This window comes from Engraulis encrasicolus, chromosome 18 (assembly GCF_034702125.1).
Source record: "Engraulis encrasicolus isolate BLACKSEA-1 chromosome 18, IST_EnEncr_1.0, whole genome shotgun sequence".
Taxonomy (NCBI): domain Eukaryota; kingdom Metazoa; phylum Chordata; class Actinopteri; order Clupeiformes; family Engraulidae; genus Engraulis; species Engraulis encrasicolus.
Window position 1 is genome coordinate 16605192 of NC_085874.1, and position 12133 is coordinate 16617324.

At 43.5% G+C, this 12133-nt stretch overlaps 1 protein-coding gene across 2 annotated transcripts in view; it reads left to right on the forward strand.

Moving 5' to 3' along the window:
- The first annotated feature begins 612 nt into the window (after positions 1–612).
- The window catches only part of fynb (FYN proto-oncogene, Src family tyrosine kinase b), a 117318-nt gene continuing 105797 nt past the window's right edge, over positions 613–12133 (forward strand). For both annotated transcript variants that reach the window (XM_063223113.1, XM_063223112.1), the window contains exon 1: positions 613–771. The gene's annotated coding sequence lies outside the window, so the exon portion shown is untranslated. The remainder of the gene's footprint in view (positions 772–12133) is intronic.

Here is a 12133-nt window from a genome sequence, read left to right on the forward strand (position 1 = left end):
ATAATAATAATTGAGAACCAACCAGTCTCCCCTACTGGTCAAAATGTAGCTGTGAATAATGCCACTGGATGGCGTTCCAAACCAAAGTAGCCTCGGCTAGGACACGACTCTGAAGGATGACTCAAACCACAGTGACTCAAACCTCCACACTTCATCTCGGACTACATGACGAGGTTTTTATAAAACAAACAAAAACTCTTGCAGTAGACACCTACATTATTTCATGATTTTAATATTTCCACAAATATGAACACAACTCTCAAGTCCACTCAAGTAGGGCCTATGCAGGCTAAGCATATTATTGATTAACACACGTCCATAGCAGTAGTTGAATAGTTTGTTTCGCCTTTTCTACTAAGGCAGGCTTTAGTTGAACTGAGCTACCCAACCTTGAAATAAACATTCCTGGATTTTCTGTGCGCTTTTGACAACATGAATAGGATAGCGGCGCAGCGCACAGCTTGGTGATGTCGGTGTCTGGATCTACTCCACCTAACCTGTTTACAAACCACGTTTCTCCGCCCTATGGTATGTAGCACGCTTTTCTATTGGCCCTTGTAGATGTCAGTCACATCACTAGTCCCGTTAGTTTCATTGTGGTTCAGCAGCATTTTCGCCATCATATGTCTCTGTGGCTGCGGCGAGTGGTCAGGGCGCAAAATCACGACTCTATTGACTATTTTTCTGAGATAATTTACACACCTTACACTGCATTATTGGGTTACACGATGGACTACATTCGCTTACATCAGTAGACCATTTTCTAAACGGGTAAGGACATTTGTTTGTCTTATTTTGCGACCGGTCGACTACTGTAAATCACTTGGCTACATTGGAGCGGGTACCCTTTGCAAACAAAATCAATGACTTTGATATGTCCCTTTTGTTTGTATTATTATAGACGTTATGTTATGGAGCCTGGGGACGTTTATTACATTTGAGTGTGTTAAATGTTTATAAGCCTATTCAATTGAACTTGGTTATCGCTGCATATGCTGGTAAGCTGTTTCAGGTTGTTTTATTTGTCTTAACGTCTTTCAGCAACCTATAGGGCCTATGTTAGATAGCAGATACGGGCACACGTTTACTTCAAACGATAAGCTTTTGTGCTGTGTCTGCAGAAAAAAAGGGGGAGAAAAAGCCCACCAGCTGTCTTTTAGCCGTCAGGGATGTGTCGCATTCGGGCTAAATCACGTTGCCTCCCGGCACCCTCCCTTTGTCGTAAACATCTCAGTTGTATATGGGCTACCCAGTGCGAATTCGGTCCTGTGCTGAACGTCTGTGCGCTCACATGGGCCCCAACCCCCCAAAGCATCGATTTTAGCAGCACCTTGTTATTGTCATTAGATGCGCACCCGGGAAGATGATCTATCGACACGACCTCGAAGTTGGCACTGTGCAACGCTCCTGCTACATCGGAGCAGTGAAGATTAATTTGGTGGTTTGATTAAGTTTTAAAATGTGTAGTAGTTGCGCCTTTAATAAACACACACCGTTATTAAATGATCATAGTAGGATAAGCGCCATGCCTCATCCAGTCGATAGGCTTTGGGCATCATGAATGAACGTGGCCTGGATTTGTTTCTGCTGTTAGTGGTAGGCTGGAATATGCTAGCGAACTACACTCTAATCTTTAATCTAATTTCTAATCTTTAAATTGTGTCAGCAATTTTCAAAATTTTAACACATCTTAGACATCTGTTTTCCTGTATTACGCGTGGGCCCTACGTACAGATATGAACGCGTAGGCTCGCCAAAGTGTAACACGCACCGGTGTTTTCTTTTCTTACAGGACTATATTGTTTTGAACTGGTCTTTGATTATCAGAGACGGGTCTCATGATGGAGTTGTTGTGATCTGAGGTCACTCAGACACATTCAGGTTTTGCAGTGTAGTAATCACTTGCCTTTATGTCTAGGTAGTTACAGCACATAGGCCTACTAGGCCTTATCCAGACCCCGCCATGTCCAAAAATGACATGCCAAAAGCTACAGCAGTATTTACTGACTTATGTATCAAAATACATCATTGCACTCAGCAGTTAGGGTTTTTTGTAAAATGTATGTTTTTTGTGTTTATGTAATTATGTTTTTTTCTTCCCCCTGAGTGTTCATGACGATCTGATTGCGGTTCACATTTTGGCTTCAATTTAGCTTTCTTTTGTGTGTGGAGACGGCACAAATTGGACATGCTTGTTAGGTGTCAAATGATGTATATCTTCCTGACAGGAAACAAAATGGTGATTATGTCTTGTTTCTATCACCTCCTCTCAATAAAGATTCATCAGTAGGAGTAAAGGTAATCAGACATTTAGACAACTCCTATGAATGTAGTGATTGGTTGCTCTTTGCTACGCTGTGATACTTTGTTACACTGTGATGCACACTGATTGCTGTGTGTTTACACACAGCTTGTGTTCCTGATTTTGAACAGTTCCACAGTCCTACATTTGGTCATTGCTGTTATGTTACGAACTTAACCTGTTGTGTCAGTGTTATGACACAGTGTTATGACGATCCCTCAATCATTGCCAAGCTCTCGTAAGAAGAGACACAATATTCTTCAAGCATTTAGAAGCCTACATACTGTAGGCCCTATATCTGTATTTTCAGCTATACACTGTAGGCCTACCTGTATCTGTATCTCACTGCTGTCATGTGACCTAATGTGTTGTGTCAGTGTTATGACCAAGAGTGAAACGATCCCTCAATCATTGCCAAACTGTCGTATCTGTATTTTCAGCTATACACCTGTATCTCACTACTGCTATGTGACTGTTGTGTTACTGAGTGTTATGACCAAGAGTCAAACAAATCCCTCAATCATCATTGCCAAGCTGTCTTAGGAGAGGACAGAAGACATATTTGTTTGAGGTGCTACATTGCCCAAGAGTCTCTTGTGAGACGCCATTGGGAAGTTATTTATATTGAATAGAATAGAAGGCAGTGATGACGAGCTGCAAGTCCACTGCAAAGGTAACCTTGGAAACCGCTCTCATCCCTGTTGTTCAACCCTGTTCGTCCAGGTACAGTTATTGTCTTACAGCCAGCCAGTACATATCAACGCACACAGAGACAAGTCTATAGTGTCAGACAGACTCGGTAGGAAGAGCTTTCTTTCTTTTGTTTTTCTTCCCCCTGTGACATCTCAAACCACGGAAATGTAGCTTACAAGCTTCTTTGCCTCTCTGTGACCACAGTGAAGAGAGTTTTCGCATATGGCAGAGCAAGTTTTCAAGAAAGTCTGCTTTGCCCTCTCTCATTTCCTCGCAACAGTATTATATAGGTTAGCGACGCATTAGCTTGGTGGAATGTTATTTCACAACAGGTCAGTGGTTGTTGAAATGCGGCACAAGTAGAGCACCCAGGCTGGGAAAAGTCCACTTATTTTCTTTCTATGCTTTTACCACGGTACATAATTCACATGATTGTATGGTCTTTCACATTAGAACTACGAAGTTTGGCAACTCGTGTCATGCTATTCCTTAGATGACACCACCCTTGGTGCTTCTCTCCTTCGACGTCATTGTGTTGTTGTTGCTTTAAACTGCCTTTGTTTACAACAATGGCATTGGTTACAACAAGGCCTGAGAGCGAGTGCAGTGGTGAGGTCACTGTTGCTGTCATGATGCGTGGTGGTGCGCTTGGATGAGCCCATGGGCCTATTACTGATCATGGCTGTCCGGTGCCAGTTACTTAACTGAAGGCCCACAATGATGCAATAGCGGGGAGCTCCCCTCCAGCCATTTCCTTGCTGCCAGGCATGAAAGCTGCCAACCATTGGGTGGGGGGGTAGTTCAATAGTAAACCTGGTTAAGTTAATCTTGAACCTTGGTATTAGTTAATTTAAACTTGGTATTATCTATGGAGTACCGTCCAGCACTGCTTTTTCTCCTCTCACCGTAGCTCTTTCAGAGTGAATGTGGCAACCTCCACAACACATTCGGTCCATCTTAGACTTAAACTTTTTTTTTCAACAGAACAAAATTTGGGCTTGAAATGTGGTGACGAAGTTGTTGGAATAATGCGTGATAATGGTTTGCTCATCAACTGCCTTCTTTCCTCTTCATCTGTAGAGAGGAAATCAAGCACAATGCAGCTGAATAATGACTATAATGTGGGTCATTTTAAAATCAATCATTTTTAACCCCTGTGCCACCTCTACGGATAGCTCCACCACGCGCCACCCACCTCCACTGAATAGATTCCCAAAACACTGTAGGCTGCAGCTTGCTGCGTCCCTCCCGACCACAAGCGACCAGTCCTTAAATAGTTTCCAGGCCAGGAAATAGTGAAGCCCTGGCTCTCCTGGCGATGAGGTATGTGGGGATATGAAAAACCCATCGTCCCGGTCCATGGTGTGTGTGTGTGTGTGTGTGTGTGTGTGTGTGTGTGTGTGTGTGTGTGTGTGTGTGTGTGTGTGTGTGTGTATGTGTCTTCGTGTTCACTTTATGACTGTGCGTACAGGTCACGGAAGGACAGACTGTCGCGCCAGGCTGTGTGTGTATGTGTGTGTGTGTGTGTGTGTGGAGTGGGGCTGTTGTGACAGTGCTTGTCATCAGTGCGAAAGGAACAGCAGTGCAGAGTTTGGGCTGGCATCCAGCTGACAGTACTGTGAGAAGTGGTGTCACGTCACGGTCGAGTGCATATCAGAGGGAATACCAGCGTAGACGAACAAGCAACACAGGCAAGCGTCAGAGCTGCCGCCTTGCATCAGAGCCGGAGATATGTATTAGACTTTATTTATTATTATTATTTGGGTGATATCGGTTCTTCTTACGTGTCGACGGAGCATTTGGGGAAAAATGTCATTCTGGTGTTGCTGAGAGTGTATGAGACAGAAAAAGTTCCTAGACTCATGGCCCCTGTAATAAAGAAGTCATTGCCAGAATGTCAGTGACCAAGTCCTACAGACTCTTTGCAATGTCATTGTAGTGTCGTTCTGTTATATGGTAGTAAAATATTTTCAATGTTAAGCTGTTAAGCTTACAGCATTCCACTAACGGGACATTATGAGGTTACCCAGGCCAGTGGGCCCAGGGTCATGGAGGGGTCACTGAGAAACCCCTGAGATGTTGTTATTAAAATGTCTTCCTACCAGGTGAAGAAAAACTCCCAACACAATCCCCTGTGTGTAGTGTCCTATGAAAAACTAGGAGTGAGTTTCAAGTCTCGCTGCAGCCGATAGGACCTGGACATCCAACAGTCACAAGTCACATTGCGTGTTCACTCTATGACTACAACAGGGAGGAGACCGTGTGTTTTTTTATGTGCGTTTTACTGAAGACAGACCACTGAAAAATGAGACATCTGGTTCCTTGGCTCTTGTGCCAGCTGCCAAGGGCACGGACTCTTGCACTCTCTCTCAGCGATCTGCCTTCATCTGATCAGGAGAGCCATCCGCAGGGCTCGGGAGTTGTTGCCAGAGATGCTTTCAGGTCAAGGCTCTCAAATTACCCCGTTTTCTGGACTGTTCTCTCTCCCAGATAAGCTCTCTCTGTTCTCGAGACCACTTGGCTCTAAGTAATCGGCAACAAGCAAGAAGGCACACCAAGATACAAATCTCAGCATAACAGCGACATCGTTTTGAACTACTGTAAGCTTATAGACAAAAATCAGCAGATTGATGGCAGAAAGAGTTAGTCTTTGGATAAGAGAGTTACAGGTTCAGATCACAAACCAGCAGGAAGAGTTGTCGTGCCTAGTCTCCAGCGCCCTGGTCCAAGACTGAGGTGCCCTGGAGCAAGACCTCTAATCCCACACTGCTCCAAGGACTGTACCCAGTACAGAAATAACTATAGTAAAGTCACTTTGGATAAAGGCGTCTGCTTAAGTGTAATCTAATGTAACGCGGCAATCGCAGATAGTAAAGGGTAAAGTGTGGGAGGAAAGAGCAGCCGTCTGTAACGAAAAAAAATCAGAGAGTAGAGCCATACACAACTCGTGGCGAGCTGGGTGTGTATCCAGCCCCAATTCCACTCACGCCTTCTCCTGTGGGCTGACAACAAAAATACCAAGCCCAGACAGCCGAGTGTGGGCGAAGAGATGTCATGCACATTGCTTGGCAAAGTCGTGGCAATGCTACGCTATGTTAATAGCTGAGGGTGACTGTGGGTGTTGCATTTGCATATGCATAGATGTAGATGTTCAAATATGTTTTCATATGTCTGGAAAATGTCTACAAGACATTTGTACTTTAAAACATTGTATGTCATAGCGGCTCTGGCATCTTCAAATCGTTGCTCCTGTGAAGTCGTTTTCCAGCATTTTAATGTGCACAGACATCTGCGATGGAAACGATACAGAAACGGTTCAATGTAAATTTAGCCAAAGTCAGGAAGATCAAAGCTTGCACTCATTTAAAAAAAGCTACAATAAAAAAACTATAGAGTGCGAGCTTCGGTCTTCCTGATTTTGTATTGCCACTACACTTCAACAGCCACTTTGAAAGGTGCAGGCCCTGTCTTGAATTACATTGTAAGGGATTGTACAGCATCGTTAGTTGTGACAGTACTTAACTTGAATACAACATTCATACACTTGTAGATGGTAAGCATTTATACTCTTCAAGCTGAATTTTGAAAGGAAAAAAAAGTGCCACCTGCAAGTTTGCAAAATGGTTTATTCGTTCGTTCTATGCGTCTGGAATTTCATTAAGACAAGCAGTACATGGGGAAGCCACCTGGGGTCAAAGTAATATCACACCTCTCCTGCTCTGAAATGAAGTGTGAAACAAATAGGCCGGCCTAAAAAAAAACCTAAAAAACACTTTCCAACTGAAAGCCAATTGGAAATAGCTGCCTTAGGAGCAGGGTTGCCAGATGCGGACGATTTCCAGCCCAAAAAATGCTCAAAACCCACCTGGAACCACTAGATTCCACCCAATTAAAACTGAATTCTATTGATGTCTATGGCCACAAAGTTACAGAGAAACAAGCCCAAATGCCCATTTTACCCATGTCTATCCCCAAACGGCCATCCTAAGCAGCCTAATTGGACGGGAAACTGCCCAACCTGGCAACACTGCTTGGGAGAGGGAGGCATTCAAACAGAATTCAATTAGCCGGAACAGTTTGTTTCCATGAAGTCCCCAGAGAGCGTTCTAGATCTCATCTCCCTGACTCTGTCACCGTTATCAGCAGCCACTTCCAGCTGTCTCAGAAAGTGTGTGCGTGTGCGTGTGTATGTGTGTGTGTGTGCCTGGTGGTGCATGTGTCTATTAATTTACGTTGGTGTTATTGGGGCAGTTGGTTTCATGATGATTTTTTTTATGTAGGCATAAAATCCACAGGGGTGTTCCCAAGTGTAGGTCGTCTCCACTTATATGGGATGACTGTCTGATTACATTCTATTTTTATTCTCTGCCCGTTAAAGTGCCGTATTTTTACCTCTTTGATTCCTCTCTCTCCCTCTCTCTCTCTCTCTCTCTCTCTCTCTCTCTCTCTCTCTCTAGCTATCTCTCTCTCTCTCTCCCTCTCTCTCTCTCACACACACTCACTCACTTACTCACACACATACACACACACACACACACAGTAGCGGTACACTGTGGATTATAATTGGGTAATTCTATATTTAAAATCTATAAATAAATGGACTCGACGAACCACAGCTTGAAGTGTTTCCTGCACCGTAGAAATAGGCTAGAAGTCACAGAAGCAGGAGGCTCGACGTATAGCAAGTCTCAGCCTCAACCTCGACCTCAAGACTTCTTCCTGAATCCTCCTGACAGGGTGCCTGAACTCCATCAAATGCTTTTGTCTGCTGCGTTTCAGTGAGGGCCAGGAACAGGGGCCAGAGTCGACTTATTTGCCTCTGGAAAAAAAGAGAAGCTGGAAATATCTCGTAATTACCACCACCACTGCAGTGGTTGCAGTGTCCATAGAGACTGTTGATGATAACCACGGTAGTTGAGATGTTGTGGAGCAGAGTGTTTGTGTTACATGGTGTTTAGAGTACGGAGGAAAGTCCCAATCATACAGCTCATTTCACCGCCTACAGTTGGTTTGCATTGGGTAGGTTATGAGCTGTCTGCTTGCACCAGGGGGCTTTTCTGGCCTTGGTTTTGACCGAAGCTTTTAGTAGCTAATCAGCGAATGGAAATCAAAGGCAAAGTTTACCACTGTGTAAGGATGGTGGTCAGAGTGGGTATTGCAATTATGCCTGCTGATTGAAACTGTGCTGCTTATTGTCAAATCTGATCTTTTCATGAATATTTACTTAGTAATAAATTAATATTTACAAGTACCACCAAAGTACAGTAGCTTTAAATGTCTATTTCTGGAAATTCGAAATGGCGGTCATGGAGAAGACCCACCTTTTCATGTATGAAAAATGCAATTTCTCAGTCATGAATACTTAGAATTTGATGTTGGTGGTAAATATTTATGAGAACGGTAACATTTGTGAATGGGTAGCATTGTGCAAATAAACTACTAAAAAATATTACAGTGCACCTTTAAGACACGGGTCTTGTTATTACTTTGCTGTAACCAGAATGGCCACGACCAAGTCGTACTGTATAAAGACTATGTGATATTGTAGTGTACTTGTTGTACTATGGTAGTAAAACTTTTTCAAGAAATAGGCTAATAGGTCATTACATTTGTCACACAGCTTTTGAGGCTAGCTGCTACAGTTCAAACAAAATAGACCCATCTATCCACTTTGTGGCAACATTTTGCCTATCTAGAGAGCCTAAACAATATGAAGTAAAATAGTCTGGTTCTCTAAGCCATAATGTAGCATATTGAATGCTCTTCTTGAGTGAATGCACAAAAGTTACCTAAACAGTTGTCAACTTCATGGTGGGAGATCATCTTAGATGTGAATATTTAACGGTCGGTCATGAATGGTCATCCTCATGTGCGACACTCATTTATGACTTTTTGGAGTTCAAGCATGCAGTTAACAGCCAAAAGCGTTTTGAAATAATCCCTCACTGTGCCCTTGCTGTGACGAATGAATTAGGCAGTGTGGGTGGTAATGGGTAGCTTCAGCTTCACAGCAGAAGTCAACTCAAAAGCACGTTATGTAATAATTTATTAATCATGTGGTTCCTGCAAAATGAATGTGATGTTTGTTTACAATTTTCATGTCGAAGAGCAAAACAACACACAAAGCTCTCTCTTGTCTCTCGTATTCAGCCCAAGGAGGGCCCCCCTCCATCCATATTTAATGGCGCACATTGTTGTTTTTTAATATCATGAGTGTCGAACTGCGTCACTGCGGGCACCGTTATACGAGATGAGACAATACGACTCTTGTCCTACTGTCGAAAACAAAGCATATCCTGTTATCGTCAACATCATACAGTGGCCGTTTGCATTTTAGATGTTTCTTTTTTCTTTCTTCTTAAATCTGGATGAATTACAAAATAGGGTCCCTGTTGTCGCTACGACACACGGGCAGGCGGCGTGACACACTTCCAGTGCAGCGCGTCTGCGCTGCGGCCTAGTGACGCGGTGCATCTAGGCCATGCACTGGCCTACATATTGGTTTCATACGCCATAATAAGTACGCTTTGAGTCCAGGGCCTCAGCCTGCTCATGTCCTCGCAGCGCTTGTGAGCACACACACACACACACACACACACACACACACACACACACACACACACTGGAGTGTGTGTCACAAAAGCAGTTGTCCATCCCTAACCGCCCCCAACTGTTGTGGATAGTCTTTGTCTACATTCAGTATGTATTCATGTATTCATTGACATTCATTGGCATGCATTGACAGGATTTTATCATGACACTGATCTGAACATCTGAACTACTGTAGTTTCACAGTGAAAACATGAGAAAAAACTTTCTCTGACTAATTAAAATATCTTGATTATTGTTAACAAGTTCTTCTCGGACATATTAAAAACAAAGCCCACCCTTAGCGGCATAAGGCCTTCCTCCGGGCAAATATGTATGTAGGACTTATATCTTCTGTAGGTCAATATCTTGGACTAAAGAGCACCCAAACCTAAGAAGCCAACAATCATCGGATGAATAGCACACCCTAAATTACCAAGCAAAAAGCTTTTTTAGTTTCAATTCGAAAATGTATCATCATGGGTTGTTAAGCTCAGTTAATAGGTTGGTTGTTAAATAAACAACTCATCTAAACTAACTCATGCATATAACACTGCATTTCACACTGTCAGGCATTGCATTGCAGTTTTGTGGGGTGTGTTCACATAGTCTCACGCATGGGATAACAGATGTATCCCACGCACCATTTCATCATAGTGTGTAGAGAGATGAAACAGCACAACTGTTAAGGCACCGGAGAGACCAGAAACAGACAATATGTAGTGCACGCCCCCACGCTGTTCACAATCACACTTACTCTCTCTCTCTCTCTCTCTCTCTCTCTCTCTCTCTCTCTCTCTCTCTCTCTCTCTCTCTCTCTCTCTCTCTCTCTCTCTCTCTCTCTCTCTCTCACACACACACACACACATTGAGATCTACTACATACAACGCACATGCATGCATGCTCTTTCTCACACACCTGGGGAAAGAAGCTTTGTCCCCCATTCTGGATACTGCTGAAGCGCTTTCCTGGTGGCAGTAAGGACAGTACTGGGGTGCATTTCTCAAAAGCATAATTGCTAACTACGGCAGCTACTTTGTTGGTTGCAAATGCAATTTCCCATTGGCAACTACTGAAGTTGCTATTGCTAACAACTACGTTTTCGAGAACTGCACCCCTGTATAGGCCACCCTGGCTCTCGGAGCTTGTGTATCCTGTCCGCTGAGCTATGTGAATGGACTGGTTGCCAGGCTCCGCCATTCCCAGCCGCATTCACTGCATTCACGGACGTCTGGAGCTGTTCCGACGACCAACGGGCTCCAATTGTGAGAGGCTGGCCGGGCGGCTAGCCATTTAGCCGAGTGCTGATTGTCTCTATGTATATATTAACGGGGTCTTCACCTCCATCCCCGTCTCTCTGGATGGTGACTGTGCAAAGTGTGAAACTAAACAGCGGGAGTCAGGCCGGAAAGCGTAGATTTGCAACACTTGTGCTATTTGATATGGATATGGATACGTGGATATTTTTCCATGGATGTTTGCCAAGGTCTTTTTTTTGTTGAATTGGCATATGTATTGGTATAAGTGGAGAAGTTCAAATACTTTGGCAGTGGCACACAGATTGACCAACGTCTGTCCTTCACCCAACATACACGTACAAATGGAGTGTGTAAGAAGGCACAATAACAAATGTGTCTCCTGAGAAAATTAAACACCTGCGATTTCAGTAAGGACATTTTGTCAACTGCCTAGCAATCTCTTGTGGAATCCATCACCCCCTGCAACATTACGTCCTGGTACGGCTTCATCACATAAAAGTAAAAACAAACGGAATAGAACAAGCAAGCAAGCTAATAGGCATGCATCAGAGAGAGCAGAAGGATCTGTATATCCAGGCAGTGGAAAGGAAGACCAATTCTATCCTCCTAGATTCCCCCCACCCACCCCATACTTGTTTTGAGCAGCTTCCCTCTGGCTGAAGGTTCAGAGTGCCTTTGGCCAGGAAAGCAATATACAGTTTGTACAAGAAGAACTCCTTCATCCTTGTTGTTATTCATACTCAGAATATTAATTTCACAAATGACTCACACAAATGACACACACATGCACACACGCACACACACACACATACACACGCACACACACACACACACACACACACACACACACACACACACACACACACACATACTCTCACACACACACACACACACACACACACACACACACACACACACACACACACACACAAGCCTTCAATCAAAAGACAATTTTCTTATATGGCAACATATTAGACAATAAAGCTTTTTGAATATTCGATCTTGAATCTTGAATCTTGAATAAGCCACCATCCACCGCTCGTTTTGCAGTACTAGCAACATTTTGATCACTTATATCCTGTCTTTTTGACAATTAAGTTCACTGAAGACTTTTGCTAATTGTAGTCAGCTGTTTACATATAAGTGAAAAAGCATTAGGAAAAAATGGAATCGAATCGTATCGTGGGGCATTCCTAAGTATCGAAAATAATCGAATCACTGCCTTAAGAAATCCATATCAAATCGTATCGTCATGGAAGCTGTGTTTTGTGCCCCTAATGGTAATGGATG